A 17,400-nucleotide genomic window follows, 5' to 3' on the forward strand; every position below is an offset into this window, starting at 1 on the left:
GGATTTCCACAGAGAAAACAAATTTTTAAAAGTCTTCTGCTAGGAGTCTAGAACTCTGTGTTGCTCTAAGACTCTATCGCATTGCTTAGAGTTCAAGTATATATTTGTCATTAACAGCTCAGGAGGAAAAAACAGTTTTCTATGGAGATTCCATAACATTATAGTTTTTTTTCCTTCCTGAGAAAATGAAGATATTCAAGATCCTATAGGAAAAAACACTACCAGGGCTGGCCAGGACAGAGAACAGTACGGTGTGGTCGAAAGCATATTTTACCAACAGTCAAGAGATTGAGTTTACAAGGTCACAGGCTTTGGAGTTGGTCAGAGCCTTGGACATCATATGATTCACGGGTTCTTGTTTGTATTGGGGACCTCCAAAGGAAATATTAAATTTCAGTTAGATAGTAGTTAAAAGAAAATATGTATTATTTCTATCCAAGCCACGGATCCCTTGAAATCTATCCATAGACCCCAAGTTAAGAACTCCCTCTATCCCAAGTGCAAAAACTCTCATGTAGCAGCTGAGCCAATGTGGCCCAGAGTATTAAAGTGCTTTGCTTAAGATCACCACTGAGTGTCAGTTCTGACATGGCATTCAAGCTTCTTTTCACTATGTCATGTGGCCAACTTTCTCGTTGTTTTCATTTCTCCCAGCCTTAGCTTCCTCATCTGCAAAATGATAGGTTCTGGAAGAGACATGGGTCTAATCTAGGGGCCCTTCCAGCCCTGCCAGTCTAGTACATCTGTAGGTGAACTTAAGTCAGCATTCACCTTGTTCCTTTCTAGGTCCCCTCTAAACCTTATGACTAGGCCTCTCAAGCACCCAGGGCCCTCATATTACTCTGGCTCCCAATGAGTTGTCCTTTGTTCCCTTCCTCAGGATTTTGCTCTTTGTTAAAGGAACTGATAAACTAAGCTTAGCTGAGGGCTTTTTTTTCAGGGTGAGGACAGACAGAGACCTATGATTTGATCATGATAGAGAACTTCCCTCTATTACAGCAAATTATTCTGCAACTTATAGTCAGTGAGGAGGTCAAAGGACTAGTCCAGGGATTTTGCTCTTTGCTTTTTCTTTGGAACAGCAACCCTGAGGGTCTTCTGCTCCCAGCTTGATTTTTTTCCTTTTTCTAATTAAAGGAGCCATCCCTTGACTCACTTCTTAAAGAGGCCTATTCACTCTAAGTGAGAACCTGAAAAGGCCTTAGCCTAAAAGGCCCAGGGTCCCCCATTGCATCCTGGGTCATCTCCAGTTGTCCTGCTGAATATCTGGCCACTGGACCCAGATGTCTCTGGAGGAGAAAGTGAGGCTGGTAACCTTGCACGGCCCTCCTTCACTCAATTCACAGTCAAAGGCAAGTCATGTCATCATTTCCCTGACGCCATGGTCCTCTTCAAAAATGAAGAATAAACATAACAACAAAGGAACTGATAGACTAAGCGTAGCTAAGGGCTTTTTTTTTTTCCAGGGTGAGGACAAAAGAGAGCTATGATTTGATCATGATAGAGAACTTCCAGGGATGAAACTCCCTCTATAACAGTAAATTATTCTGCAACTTATAGTCATTGAGGAGGTCAAATGACTAGCCCAGGGTCACATACTCTGTATCTATCAGAGATGGGACTTGAACTCAGGTCTCTTCTGATGCTGAGACCAGCTCTCTTTCTCCATGTTATCTACCCGATGATGGCTTTCATGGGTTAAGCTGCCTAAAAAGCACTTGTATTTTAAGAACTGCCTTCAGGGACAGTCATCGACAGTTATTAAATGAGCAATTATTATAAGGCACAGACCCTTCCCTCAAAGGTATTACGGTATATTTGGGAAAAGCAATAAATACAGAGTAAAAGATAACAGTAGAAGGCAATGGAAAATAAGGGATTGAGGGCTAGAGGGGCGTTAGATGTCATTCAGTTCTACCTATTCCTTTTATGGATCGGGAAACTGAGGCCCAGAGAAGGGAAGGGACTTGCCCAAGACACCTAGGTAGTGAGCAAGAAAGCTAGGTTCTTTGACTCCAAATAAGTCCTTCTTTCACTACCTAACAGTGGCCCATAGAGTGGCACAGAGATCACTGTGGCTTGGGTTGGTCAGTAAAGGGTACATGGAGGAGGAACCTGATAGTTTCAGAGAAATGGAGAGAAAGTGGGGAGCCATTTCATGCAGGGGAAAATAGAATTTGAGATTCAAAAAGAAAGACCAAACTAAAATTAACAATCCAAATTCAACAAGCATTTATTAAGTGCCAACTGTATACAAGACATGGACAGGTACAAGAATGAAAATCCCTTTCCTCAAGGCATTTATTCTACTAAAAGGGAGCTTCAGGCAGTGCTGGCAGGCTCTTAGACACCCTAAAAGTAGCTGTCTTAGTTAAGTGCCATGGATTTGAACACCAGCCCAATCAGGGCTCAATCATTAATTGACTTCCAAAGAGGACAAACCCAAGAAGCCATTGCAGAATTATTTTTGGAACAGCACTAAACAATATCACAATGGGTAATAAGGGGGAGAATTAAGATAATGAAGTTTATAATAAGGTGCATGACAGAGATTTATACCATAGAGAGTTCCAGTATAGGGCAGAAGTTCAGAGTTGGGAAAGGTCATTAGACTCAAATTCAGGAAAACAAAAACATCTCTACAATGACTTCTCAGAAAGACATATGTCAATTAGGAAAAGGAGACAATCTCAAGAAAAGTTCTCTAGTTCTTGGTTTTCTTCCCCTCCTTTAAATTCTTTCCTTCTCTTCTTGAGTAGGAAGCAGCAGGGAGAACATTAAATTTGAAGTGAGAGGATCAGAGTTTAGAATTTGGTTCAGCTACTTACTAGCTGAATGTCCTTGAGAAAGTCATGTATGTTTTCTGTAAATTGAGGAGTTTGGACCCCGTGACCGCTGAAGTCCCTCTCAATTCTGAATCCTATTATTGTATTGAAAGAGAAAAAAACCCTTAATTATAGCTCAGAGGTAGCCAGGTAGCACAGTGGAAAGACCATAGGGCCTGGAGCCAGGAAGACCTGAGTTCAAATCTGGTCTCTCAAACACTTGTGTTTGAGGCTGTATGACCCAAGACAAGTCACTTAACCTCTTCTTGCCTCAGTTTCCTCAACTATAAAATGGAGATCATAGTAGTACCTCCCTCCCAGGTCTGCCAGGAGGGCCGAATGAAATAATAGTTGTAAATGCCTCATAGAGTGGTGCTTAATCAGCCTTTCCTTCCCTCTTTTATTCCTGTCTCTTGTCTTTTGCACTTGCTTTCACACAGGGGTGGGTGGTGGGAAGAGGAGCTGGTTACTACCACATAGAGAATTGAAGCCCCTGAAGACACATTTCTCTACTTCCTCAGTCACTGCCCAAGATTTCCTGCTGGAAAACCTCCTATAACTGCCAACTTGGCTTGTAGAAATACCTTCCAAGGAGTATGGTATAAAGCCACCAGAATTTTGTGGTCAGATGCAAAGGCATTGATCGTTGGGACCTGTCCAGCATTGGCAGGCATTAGATGAGAAATCCTTTTCTTAGAAATCTAAACATATCCCATACTTACATACTACTTTATAGTTTAAATCCTCACAGGTAGATCAAGTATTGCTTTTCCCCTTTTTACTAATGAGGACACAAAGGCCCAGAAAGGGTTACATGGAGCCATCAAAATCTCATGATCAGAAATCATCAGATCTAAATCTTGAACATACCAATGCTCTTTCCACTACACTGTGCTGCCTTTCTAAACCTAAAAAAATGCTTCTCGGATGAGAGGCAGAGTAATTTACAGTGTGGGACAAGGGGTCAGGAAACCTGGTTTCTTTGTCACCTTACCTTGGGCAAGTCACTTAATTTCTCTCAGTCTTCATTTCCTCATCTGGAAAATGAAGGGGCTGGACTACGTGTGTTTCTAAGTTCCTTTCAAGCTTTAATGCTTTCTTCTAGCTATAATGTTATTTATGAAATCCCCAGATTCCACAGCAATGTTTTGGGCAGTGATGTGGAAAAAGCCTTTGGGGTACCTGTCCATTACCTTCTCTTCAGTTCTATGTTAATTTCCCACCTAGCTGCACTCTATTGGACTTTCTTTGGCCATCTCCATTGTCATCATCCTTCAGGGGCCTCATCACTGGAAATGCCACCATCCTGCAGGATCCAATCAGCCTTGGTATTCACACTTCCTCAGCATCCTGTCCTTCTGAGCACAAACTCTAAAACCTCCCTTTAAGCCAGCCATCTCTTCAGTTCCCCCCTGGTTGCACTCTACTGGACTTCCTTGGACTTCTCCATCAGTGCCCCAAAACCAGGCACCTTTTCCCCTTAGGCTTTGTTTATTGTTTTCTCCTATTAGATTATAAACTTTTGAAGGCAGAGACTTTTTATTTGTATCACTAGTCTTCAGCACAGCGCCTAGCACACAGTAGGTGCTTAATAAGTGTTTTACTGACTGACTGACTAATAGCTAGCTTACTTCCTAACACTCATTAGCTTTGTGACCCTGGGCAAGTCCCTTCACCTTTGTCTGCCTCAATTTCCTCAACTGTAAAATGGGGATAATGATAGCATCTATCTCCCAGGGCTATCTGAGGATCAAAGGAGATAATATTTGTAAAGCACTTAGCATGATGACTGGTACACGGTAGGCAATTAATAAATGTTTGTTTTTTTTAAATTGGCGTTATCATTGAAGGGAATGGGTTAAACTGGAAGTTTTGTCTTTTTGCAAATTAAGTTTCTGGCAGAGATGGAGAAATAGAGGCCCATGAGAAACCAATTCAAATAGAAACTCCAGAGATATTTCAACATTGAGATACTTTTCAAGGATAAATGCAATTTAAAAAAAAGTAAAAAAAAATGCCCTGGGCCAGTGGCTGAAACAGGATGGGAAAACTATACTTTGGGTAAAGATTTAGAGAAGCCATTTGGCTCTTTGAGAATTCCTATTTAACTATATTAGCAGCTAGGTGGAACAGTGGATAGAGCACTGGACTTGGAATCAGGAAGACCCATTTTCATGAGTTCAAATCCAGCCTCAGACACTTACTATCTGTGTGACCTTGGACCAGTCATTTAACCCTGTTTCCCTTAGTTTCTCATCTGTAAAATAAGCTGGAGAAGAAAATGGGAAACTACTTCAGTATCTCTGCCAAGAAAGCTCAAAAGATGGGGCCATAAAGAGCTGGACATGACTGTGAATGATATAACGACAACAAAAATTAGCTATGTTGACACCCAGACCCTACCCCTTCCCTGAGGACTGACTGCATTTAGCTCCTATAGACTGAAGGCTTTCTCCCAGAGAATAGTTTCGGTCACTCTAGATAAGGCCACCACTCTCTAGGGGCTTCAGGGCCTCGATAATCAATCAACCAACCAGCAAGTGTTTATTAAGCTTCTCCTATATGCCAAGCACTTCAAAGAATCAAATAATCTCTATTCACATTGAACTTAACATTCTAATGGAGGAGACAAGTACATGTGATGTGTATGTATGTGTGTGCATATATATGAGCACATGCATTTATATGCACATATGTACACATGTATATATACATGCATATATGTGTGTATATGCACCTATAAGTATAGCTAATAAGTGTGTGTGGGAAGTTGTGAACTCATATACATATACACCTGTATAGTAGCATAAATGAAAAGTGAATAAAACAAATACATACACATTGCTTAAATACAAAGCGGTTTGAGAGGTAGGGCACTAGCAGTTGGAGGAGATCAAGAATGGTCTCCTGGAGAAGACAGTGCTTCAGTTAAATCTTAAAGGAAGGGAGAGACTCTATAAGTTGTAGTAAGAAGGGAATAAAATTGATTGCACATGTAAAACTTATATCAGATTGCTTGCCATCTTGGGGAGGGGAGATGGGAGGGAGGAAAAATGTGGAACTCAAAATCATAAAAAACTGAATGTTGAAAATTATCTTTATTGTAATTTGAAAAAATAAAATACTATAAATAAATATAAATAAATAAAAATAAAAAATAAAATAAATAAAAATAAAAAACCCCTCAAAAACCCACAAAGAAACAACAAACAAACAAAAAAAGGTAATGCATTCCAGGTGTAGGAGTACAGTGAAAAATGACCCAGATCTGGAGTTAGAGATCCTGTGTTCTAACACTGTCTCTATAATTCATTACCTATGTGGAATTTGGGAGCAAGTTGCTTCACCTTGAAGGGTCTCAGGTTTTTTATCTGTTTAAAAAAAAAAGAAAGGAGGTGTGGGTGGCACTAAATGACTTCAAAGGTTCCTGCCAGATTTAAATCAGGATAGTACTATCTCAAGGGTGCAAAATACTTTGCTGTAAACCTTGAATTACACTCACTGAAAATGTCAGCGATTAGAAACTAATTGGGAAGGAATTACTTATCATAGAGTTAGAGCTAGAAGGGACCTTAAGTGATCATTAAGTCCAACCCCCTCCTTTTGCAAATGAGGAAACTGAGGCACAGAGAGGTTAAAGGATTTGCCCAGGGTCATGTAGCTAGTAAGTGTGTGTGCATGTATATAGGGGGAGTGTGAATCTACATCTTCCTGACTTCAAGTCCATACATCCTCTCACTTCAGAGCAAGAAATGGCTTACTGACTCTTCCCCTGCATCTTTGTCCATTTAAGGTCTATAGGAGTCATCAGCAATAGCTGCGAGAAGATATTGCTAGACAGATTCCCTTCCCCACTCCGTGTTATCTCAGCTGTGGCAGAACTCTACTCACCCCAGCATCCCGTCCCTGTCCCACCCGTATCCCCATCCATAAGCATGCTTCTTCCAGCCTGAATACAGATCACTGCCCTTCAACACTCTTGAATTCACAGAGAACAGTTTTCTGGGGTCATTTGCTTCTAGTCTGTTTGTCCCCCAGGGATATGGGCTGGGCTCCAAGGTGACAAAAACTCTTAGTATGGCTCTGAAATGAAATCAGCAGCACACAATGGCCAGAATGCGCAGGGATCACCTCTTGTTCCTTGGCTAGAATGGGCAGGGGCTTGATCCAGCTAGCTGAGCTGGTCTTTCAAGGCTACCAGAACAGAATGCTTCTGCTCACTAAGCTTTCTTTCCCTTTTTTATCCCTTCCTGGAAGTAGGGCAGGCAGGTGCCCAGGGAAAGGAAGCATTAATAGCAGAAAGGCTAAAGCCACCATTTCAGTCAGAACTTTTCAGAAGCCCTTGAGTGATAGGTAGATTCCCATACCTAGCACAAAACAGCAGATTACCATCATGTGAGGAAGCCTCTTGAAGTGACTGAGCCCAAACTCATCCAGTCCCTCTTAAGGTCACAAAGTTCTCTAGGAGAAGACAACTTGTATTTTCTCTAGAGGATGAGCCTCTGCCCCTGCTCAGGGAACTGCTGTGCAAAGAGCCCTGGATCTGGGACCTAGAAGACCTGAGTTTGGTTACCAGCTCTTTCTCTTATTCCCTGTGTGACCTTGAGCAAAACACTTCTCTCTGAGCTTCATTTCCTCACCTGTAAAATGAGAGGGTTGGACTAGATGGCCTCTAGGGTTCCTTCCAGCTTTAAACCTATAATCCTTTGATCCCTGCTCACATTGCCCCTGTCCCTCTGGTATAAACCCTGAATGGAGGTGTAATGACATTCCTCCTTGTGAAAATGGGTGCTGAGAGAGTAAGTCAGACTCATGAAGCTCCTTATACTCATCCAGTCAACAGCACTTGTTTGGCATCCAAATATGTACACAGTCCCAGTGCTGGGTGCTTTTGGGGTGACATAGGGAGGCCTGATAGCCTAAGTCCATTGTGTAACTGAGGTGGAATACAAACTAAGATCACCAGGATTCTAATGGAAACAGGAAGACCAAAGGTCTCTGTGGCAAATCTAAGCAACAAGGGCTCTTATAACCACCCTTTATCTTCCATTAGATTTCATTTGAAATAACACATTGGCTTCTGGCATATCAAAAGGAATCAGATTGTCACACATATTCTTCAGGCTTGGAGGAATAGAAAGGTGCTACTTTAGAGTTGCTATAGAGACCAAGACTCTAGATTCTCCCAAGCAGCAGCATTAGGAAGAATCAGGAGACCTGGGTTCCAATCCTAGTTCTGCTATACACTCAACAGGTGACCTTTGTAACTGCAAAAGGTCAGTCTCTGAATTCTGCACACTCCTAATCTTATTCTTGAATTTGGCTCCAGGTCAAAAGTCCAAGTAACTTACCCTCTCTGGGTCTCAGTTTTCCCTCAATTAAATCAGAGGGTTGGATTAGTAGATGGTCTCTACATTTCCTTCCAGCTCTCACTTCCTGAGATCACTCTGGTCTCTGCTTTCAAGGAGCGAATCACTGTCCTGACTCTGAGTTCAGCAGTTATGATCTAGGTCATCCATCAGCTGATTCAAGGAGTTTTTGTATAAAAACTTGAACCCAACAAGACGAGTTGTAGGAAGCAGTAGGAGGCTGGTCTCTGAACTCCTCACGTTCCTTATCTTATCCTTGAACTTCGATCCCTGCTCTAGGTCAATATGACCTGATCCATCTGCTGACAAGAAACCCATACCCAGGCTCCTCAAGGAACACCCCAACCATTCAGAATTACTTCATCACTGAGCCTGTTTCCCCCCCTCAGCTGAATTCAATCCAGTTCACATTTATTGAGCACATATTATATAAAAGGCAGGGGATACTAGGAAACAAAAAAGCCAAAAAAAACCCCCAAAACTATACAGTCCCAGTCCTTAACAAGCTTATTCTAGTAAAGGGGAGTTGGAGTGGTGGTAGAATGCAACATGTTCACAAGTAAATACAAATTACATACAAAGTAATTTTAAGAAGGAGAAGATACTGATATTGGTGGTGGCGAGGGGAGGGGGGGCGCAGGAAGGCCTCAGATTGGATGTGGCATTGGAATTGTGCTCTGAAGGAAGTCAGAGAAAGAAGGTCAGAGGTCAGGAGGGAACGCAAAAGGGACCATTTGGCCAAAGTCATGGAGACAGGCAATGGAATGCCATGAGAATACAGGCCCTTTGTATGACTTGTATCTATAGATCCTGAAAAGAGTTGGGAGTGGTTTGAGAAGTCCCAGAGTTCAGATTACTTTTTTTAACTCTTCCCTGGAAAAAAAAAAAGTGCTGAGTAGGGAGATTTCTGTGGGGGAAGAGGGACTAAAAGATCAGGATAAGAGAGGACAGAGGTGCTGCTTTTATATTTACCTCTAGGAAAGATACAGTCATGCCAATGAGTTCAAGAGAACATGGGGGAGAAAGGGAGAATTCTAAGGAACAAGAGCAGAATAACTAAGACTTCAGGACTATCACTTGCACTTATCAAGAAGGCATTTTCTCAGGCTCCCTAGACAAATCTACCTCCGTACGTACGCTTGAACTGTTTTGAAAACAAACAAGTTTTTTTTCTCCCCTATCTTGGGGAAGGCAGCTCTGGGAATCTTTTCTTTCCTCCCTTCTTTCTTGCCCAACCTTCCTGCCAGTTGCAGCTCCTGTTAAGAAACTGCCTGCTTTCATCTGGGTACTGTTTCTGTTCTGCTGCAGGGCCTCTGCTGTCATACCCACCAACATCATGTTTCCTAGTCAGACCCTAGCAAAAAGCAATGGATGGAAATGGAGTCAGGCCAGAGGCCTTGGCCAGAACTGGGAGAACACTCTCTCATAATCAAACATTTCAGCTCTGCTCTTGAAAACCCCAAGGATTAAGCCAGCATTTCTCCACTGGGAAAAGCACCTGAGGACCTCTGCCGGACTCTACTTTTCTGGGATGTGGCCTCAGTTCTTTTTCTGAGCTAATTCTTCTGCTAGGCTGTCAAGCCCCAAATCTATCACTACAAATCTGTCACCAGAGGGAACCTCATGGGCAGTCTTAGGAAGCAAACTGAGTAAATTTTAAGGAATATCATTTTCCCCACAGAAGTTAGAATGACCTGTCCCTCACTTTTTGGGAGTCAGTCAGTATGTCATTTTGGAAGGGGTAATTTCTATGAGAGAGAGGGAGAGAGGGAGAGAGCGTGAGCGACCGCCCTGGCCCCATGTCTAATGTGGAAGGACTTTAATTCCATCTCTAAGGCAGGGTGTCAATCAAGAGATATGTAAGTCTCCATCTTTGAAAGGGAACACTGATTTCCATTCTTGGGGCAAAAACAGTGTCTTGATTTCCTTCTGGGGATGAGGAGCTCAAAATTTTCCTCCAAATAGAGGGCATCCTGAACTTGTGTCTAAGGGTGAACACTCAAATCTCCCATTTGTACCTCCAACATGGTCTAAGAGGTGGTTACCAGTTTCTGAGAGATGTTCTAACCTCTCATCTGTGGTGACCCTGGTCTTGTCTCTCCTTTCTAGGAATATAAATGTCTGATCTGAGAAGGGTCTTCACTATGATCATGTGTGTGTGTGTGTGTGTGTGTGTGTGTGTTTTGGGGAGGGGAGGGCGGTGACCCTGACCTCCCAGAAGGAACATCCTATTTCTCCTCTAGAGAATCATCAATCCGAGCTCTGGGAGGGTTACTTCATATTTTCTCGGGGGTGGGGGCGGGGATGGGGTGGGCTATTTCTCTTCTCTTTGTCGGGGATACTCTAATCTTGAACCTCTGGGTTTCACACCACAGGCAAAAATCTCGTCTTGCGCGCGGGGGTGCGAAAGGGGGGGGGACACTCAAATCTTCCATCAGGGTGGATCCTGATCCTCTCCCTGTAACACTAACCCCGCTCTCCACCCAGTTCCCTTCGGGGATCCACGGTCCTTCGGGCCCCACACTCACCACGCGCTCAGGCGGCTTTCCGTGTCCTACGGACGGCTCAGAAAGGCTCAAAACGCTCAGGTCTTCGGACCAGGCGTTCAGCGCTGCTCTCCCACCGGTCTGTCCCGGTTGCTTCGCTCCCCGGCTCTGCCGCGCCGCTCCGGCCAATCACTACCGTGGCTCCAAAACACGCTCCAGCCACAGCCAATGAGCAGGGCCAGAACGGGCAACCGCCCCCCGGGGGGAGGGGCGAGGAGGAGGATGCTGGGGGAGCTAGCCAGGGGGCAAGGTCCAGCCTCAGGCTGGGGAGGCTCTGGGTCAGTGTTTGTCCTGGGGGCCAAGGAGCTAGGGAGGAGGGGATAGATTTCCAGGAGACCGAGGGATTACGATGTAAATTCCCCCCACCCCTACTAGCTCAGTCTCTAACCAGGTCCCACCTGCCCTCTGCCCTATCCTGGTAGATTCCAGCCAGTTTTTCTTTCTATTCTCTCCCCCCACCCCCTATGTCACTCCAAACTGTCGCCCCTCCCTGCTTTCCGCCATATGCCATCCTAGTCAGACTCTGGCGGTCTTTCTCCCCACCCCCACCTCTATGGTCCCCAAATTATAGGTCAGCCTCTAGTCTATAACCCCTCCCATCCCATCTTCCCACCCCCACCAATACATACAACCATAGAAGCCTCAGTAGTCTAACCTCTTCAATTTACAATTGAAGAAACAAGTCAAGAGAAGCTGATTGACTTTCCTAAGGTCAGACGGGTTTGAATCCAAGTCCTTCCATTCTAAATCCATCAGACTTTGAAGTATACCATGACACCTCCCCCAGCCAGTAGCACCCTTTTTCTCCTCCGTCTTTAGAATGTAGCCAGTATCCAGAAGACTCGATTAGATTATGTTGATTCCTGTTTTTTTCAGCCCTACTTGTATGGAGGTCATACTTAAGCTTGGTACACCCCCCCACCCCCACCCCATCCTCTCCTCATCTTTAGGTCAGACTCTCATTCATTGTTTTCTCTCCCCAATCCTCATCCACAGGGTCAGACTGCTGCCTATTCTAGCTTCATCCCTACTTCCCTCTCCAAGTCAGACTCTGTCTCATCTTTCCTCCCCTTTGTATTGCCTAAGGAACCATGGCCCTCAGGTGTGGAGTGGTAGGGACATTGGATCCTAGATTTAGAGATGGAAGGAACCTTAATGGCATTCAAATCCAACAGTTCATGGATTGAGGAAATTGAGGCATTGACTCACCCAGTATCACACAGCTATCAAGTGTATAAGGCTCAATCCACCGTGGGCCTACGTTGATCGTCTCACCAGCTCTCATGAATTCAATTATTATTTCTATGTAGAGGACACCCACATTTAGACCTACTCTAACTCTCCAGTTCCCCATCACCGATTTGAAGCAGAATTTGAACCTAGGTCTTCTCGACTTCAAGTTTAGTGCTCTAGCCACTAAGACAGAAGAAGGTGGGGGTGGAGCTCCTCAGGGGCCCAAAGTTGCTGACTTTAATCTAAGTTCCAAACAAAGGTCTCTTTTCCTCGTTCCTAAATTTCCTCCTGATATCTGGACCAGTCCTTGCTACAGACTGGGACTGCATAGTGAATCTTCCTCCTATTGTAGGAAGTTTTACAAAGGCACAGAATACAAGGGTATCAGAAATTCTAATCTAACATTAGGAGCTAGGGCATTGCATCCATTCCTTCTCCCTAGTGATGAGGGCACGGTCTCTGGGAACCCCTTTGAACCTGGGGTACAGTCTCTGGGAGCCCCTTTGAACTCTCCTTGAGTCTTCCAACTGGATCTGGCCTTCCTCCAAGGCCATGGGCCTTGCATTACCATTGGGCCCAAGTCTCTGCCTAGCCTAGCCCTCTACTGTCCAGCTGTTTCCCACCCTTAATCCTGATCAAAATATCTATACCCTAGCTCTGTTACCCTAACCCTCTATTGTCTGTCATCTCCATGTAGTCTTTAGCTATTTCCTACCCTGGAGTCTGACCTCAACTCAGTCCCATCAAGCTCCTCCTTAGCCTCCTCCTCAAGTCCCTCCCTAAACCCCTCCTCTAGTCACCCCAGACCACCCCTCAATCCCTCCCACAATCTTTGTGTATATAATCTTCATCTTGCCTCCATGAAGGCGCTCAGAGTCAATCTAGCTCTGTAGATTGAATCTGGCCCGCTTGTGAAAACAGGCGTCACAAAGGGTGGGATTTCTTAAGACAACCCATTATGGCAAACCCTTAATAAACTTTGTCTTTTCCCTTGGCTGAGAAGGCTTGAGTCGAATTCTTTCGGCAGGATCCAGCGTGTCAGTACTTTGGGGTGTCGAGTACCCCTCAACCCCAGACGTCTTCACTAGGAGGCTCTTTTGTTCTGGACACGTGCATACAGTTCAAATCAGGTTCAGTCCAGGGAGAGCCTGGACTGTAATGAGATGGGTTAGACCTCCTTTTCTCACACTTTTCAACCCTATATATCCTTATCTTTATGCCTGGGGGGCACTATTTAAAATTTGGGTTTGGGCTCATTTCTAGGGTGTCCCAAGAATGGGGAATAGAAAGCTATTCATTGCATGGTACAAATCAGCTGTTAGAAATATGTTTCTCACAGACGAAAGAAATGCTAATTGACACAAAGCACTTAAGTGATAGGACCAGTATTTTCCTGTTGTTTCCTAATGTCTGTTAACCCCTGTTTGACTGACGGCCCCAGCTTCCTCTCTTCGTGCAACCTGATTGGCCCTTGCTTTCCTGTAACAGCCTTCTGGTTGAGAGAAATAAAAAAGTCCCAGCTTCTTGTAGTCTGATTTGGTGTGTACCTGAGACCATGTGAGTCACCATATTTAGTTGACTTACTGATCAGATGCATTTCCAGATGGAGATGGGGAGGGGCCACATCCAGAGAAGATAAGTACCACTGTATCCTTGTTGTTTATTCTAATGTATTAGGGCAAAATAAACCTCCTTCGTTAAGTGTTCAGTGACCTGTGAGGGCCTCATTTTGTCCCAATATCTAACCTAAACTACATTTCTCACCTGGCTGCAAGTGAGACTCTGACTTTTCCACCATGCCCAGAGAAACTCATTGGGAAAACCTCGTCAACCTTGGTACTTCACCACATCACTAGCCCCTTTCTCTGTGATTAGAAGGTGGAGTCATGAACTCTAAACCCTCCCTTTAAGGAGGGAGCTTAGCTCAGAACATCTCATAGATTTTCTTTGTAATTAGTTGTGTTCTTTGAAATTTTTGGAACATTCACTTTTGTTGTGGTGGTTGTTGTGTCTGGTTGTGCGTGTGGTTGTTCTTTCAATTTACATTATTGTAGTCATTGTGTATATTGTTATCTTGGCTCTGTTTACTTCACTCTGCATAAGTTCATGAAAGTCTTTCCATCTTTTTTGTGTGCAATAATATTCCATTACATTCTTGTATCACAATTTGTTTACCCGTTATTCGATTGATGAGTACCCTCTATATCTCTAATTCTTTGCTATTACAAAAAAGTGTTGTTATAAATATTTGGTGCATATGGGGACTTTCTTCTTTTAAAAGGCCTACTGCCCAGTAATGCGATCTCAGGATTAAAGAGTATGGATATTTTAATCATTTTATTTAAATAATTCTAAACTGCATTTCAAAAAGGTTGTACTGAATCTCAGTTCTACTAACCATACCCTATGCATATCTTCCCACAATATCTCCAACATCGAATATTCTTATCTCTTATAATATTTACTAATTTGCTAGTTGTGAAGTGATTCACATTTCTCCTATTATTAGTGATCTGAAGCATTCTTTCTTATGGCTATTAATAGTTTGCTAATAAAGAACTGTTTGTTCATATCCTTGGACCATTTATTTATTGGGTGACCATTACTTTTTTGGGGGGGGGGACAGGGCAATTGGGGTTAAGTGACTTGCCCAAGGTCACACATGTGTCAAGTGTCTGAGGCTGGATTTGAACTCAGGTCTTCCTGACTGCAGGGCCGGTGCTCTACTCACTGTGTCACCTAGCTGCCCCAACCATTACTTTCAACGTTGCAGGTCAGAAGCCACCTATGCTTTCTTATTCAGTGAAATATCTTTTTCTTAACCTCAAATTATTGTTCTGTTTCTTTCCTCCCTTTCACAGGCAAACTCCTAGGAAGGGATGATTTTATTCTTTGTGATCTGTCTTTGAACTCTACAACTCTACCGAAACTACTTTCTTTAAGGTTATCACCAATGTCTTAAGGGTCAAATCCCTAGGCTCTTCTCTCCTTATTGGGGACTGCCTCTTCTGGACCATTATTTCAGGAAAAGCCCCAGCTATGTATCATTTCATTCCTGACTCTTCATCCATCTTCGTCATAGCCTTGCCACTTGTCCTACTTTGTTCTCTGCTTTCTCCTTCCCCCTGTCTCTAGAACCATGAACCAGGATCAAATCGACCATGCAATTGCTCTTGGATATGATGTGTAGATATACTTCTTTATGGCCCCAATCACCATCCCTGTAAGTTTTCTTCCCACTCTCTTTGGTTTGTTGTCTTCCCTTTTAGAATGTAAGCTCTTTGAGGGCAAAGATGGTCTAGCATGTTTTTATTTGTATTCCTAGATCTTAGCATAGTGCCAGGGAAATAATAAGCTCTTAAGATATATTCTCTCTGTCTCTGTCTCTCTTTTTCTCTCTCTCTGTCTCTGTCTCTGTCTGTCTGTGTTTCTCTCTCTCTCTGTCTCTGTCTCTGTCTCTCTGTCAGTCTCTATCTATCTACCTATCTGTCTGTCTCTGAATGTCTGTTTATTTGGGAAAAAATACAAAATTCTTTCATGGAATTTATATTCCTCCACTATTTGGCTCCCACATATTTTTCCGGTTATTTCATATTTCCCACATTCTCCATTCTAGTCTAACTGTCCTGCCCAAACATTACTGTCCTTATTCTACCTCCATACCTCTATACAAATAGTATCCATGTTTGGAATGTACTTCCTCATTTCTTTCTTGTAGAATCCTTGGTTCTTTCAAAGCCTGGTTCAGCTGCCATCTCTTAAAGGAGGCCTTTCTTCATACCTTAACAAATTATTATCACTACCTCCCTCTTGAAACAACATTGTGCATTTTATAGGATTATTTATATGCATGTTGCATCCTCCCTTCCCTTGTGTAAAATATAAATTCCTTGGGAGCAAGAATTACTTTATTTTTGTCTTTATAGCTCTTTGTATCCCTGCACCTAACATAATGGCTTGCATATATCAGGTACTTAATAAACAATTATGTATTGAATTTATCAAATCCTTCTGTAAGTCTTCCACAAAGGGTCAGACCAATGTGCTGGAGGGCTTCCTCTATATCGTATGAAATTGCATATTTACCAATGGAATAAGAGAGTCATCCATCAATTCTCCTTTGCTCTCACTGCCTGACAAGTGCACATCCTTTTCTGGTCACATGTCTCTGACAATATTCTTTCTTCCACTTTTCCTGCACAGATCTTCAGCAGTAATATGTTGCAGCCTGTTGACACCCACCAATTACATCTCTATTGGCTTTTGGTTGACCTGTAAAATTAATTCTTCAGAGACTTTGGGAATCTACGATTCACTATAACTTGACCCCTTCCTACCTTTCCAGGCTTCATATACTTTACTTCCCTCCACATATTCTTTGATCTACAGTAACTGGATTTTCTGTTGTTCCTCACAGAGGACCTCCTTTTCCTAAGCTCATGCCTGTCAATTGGTTGCTCCCTATGCCTGGAATCTTCTCCCTCCTCACTTCTGCGTCCTGGCTTTCTTCAAAACTGAGATAAAATCTCCCAGTCTGCAGGAGACAGCCCTCAGCACCTTCCACCCACCCACAGGGGTAAGTCCCCTACTATTAGTGCCTTCCTTTTGAAATTACTTTCCACTTACACTGTATATATTGTGTATGTAAATGGTTGTTTGCACATTGTCTCCATTATTAGAATTTAAGCTTCTTGAGGGTAGGGACTGTATTTTTGTGCTTTTTTTATGTATTCCCACAGCAGAGTGCCTGGTATATATATTAAGAACTTAATAAATGCTTGCTGTTTGACTGACAGCCAAACAGCATTACCATAAAGATATTGATGTTAAAAGATGGACAGGGATGTATCTGCTATATCAAAACAACATGTGTCATTTAGAAAAATTGGATTGTAGAACAACCACTGATAACACACTATACTGGGAAAAGATCTTCCTGTCCCCTGACTCCTTCTTCTCTAGGAGACAATGAGACTTAACAGAAACTTGAACACTAATCTGCTTGTCCTTTTCCAAAATAGGAGAGAGTAGAAGTGGTCTGAATTCTTGGCAGTGCTCAGTGTCCTGACATCATGAAGATGATGATAAGAAAAATTAACAGTAATAATGGTGAGCATTTCTATAGCATTTTAAGGTCTACAAAGCATTTTACAAAGATTATCTCATTTGATCCTTACAACAACCCTGAGAGGTAAGTGCTATTAGTAGCCCCCACTTTATGGGTGAGGAAACTGAGACAGACAAAGGTTAAGTGATTTGCCTAGGGTCAAACATTTAAGTGTCTGAAACCAAACTTGAATTCAGGTATTACTGACTCCAGGCCCATCAGTATCCACTGTGCCACCAGATACATAGGAAGATGACACTTTAGAGTAGGGGTCTTAACATGGGATCTGTGAACTCATTTAAATAGATATAAGTGTGTGT

At 43.0% G+C, this 17,400-nt stretch overlaps 1 protein-coding gene across 2 annotated transcripts in view; it reads right to left on the reverse strand.

Moving 5' to 3' along the window:
* ABAT (4-aminobutyrate aminotransferase) overlaps positions 1–10,850 on the reverse strand; it is a 132,649-nt gene extending 121,799 nt beyond the window's left edge. Inside the window, exon 1 of one of the 2 annotated variants that reach the window (XM_036739331.1) lies at positions 10,723–10,850. The gene's annotated coding sequence lies outside the window, so the exon portion shown is untranslated. The remainder of the gene's footprint in view (positions 1–10,722) is intronic. The other variant, XM_036739330.1, reaches the window with a different exon arrangement.
* Between the last annotated feature and the right edge of the window lie 6,550 nt (positions 10,851–17,400).

This window comes from Trichosurus vulpecula, chromosome 9 (assembly GCF_011100635.1).
Source record: "Trichosurus vulpecula isolate mTriVul1 chromosome 9, mTriVul1.pri, whole genome shotgun sequence".
Taxonomy (NCBI): Eukaryota; Metazoa; Chordata; class Mammalia; order Diprotodontia; family Phalangeridae; genus Trichosurus; species Trichosurus vulpecula.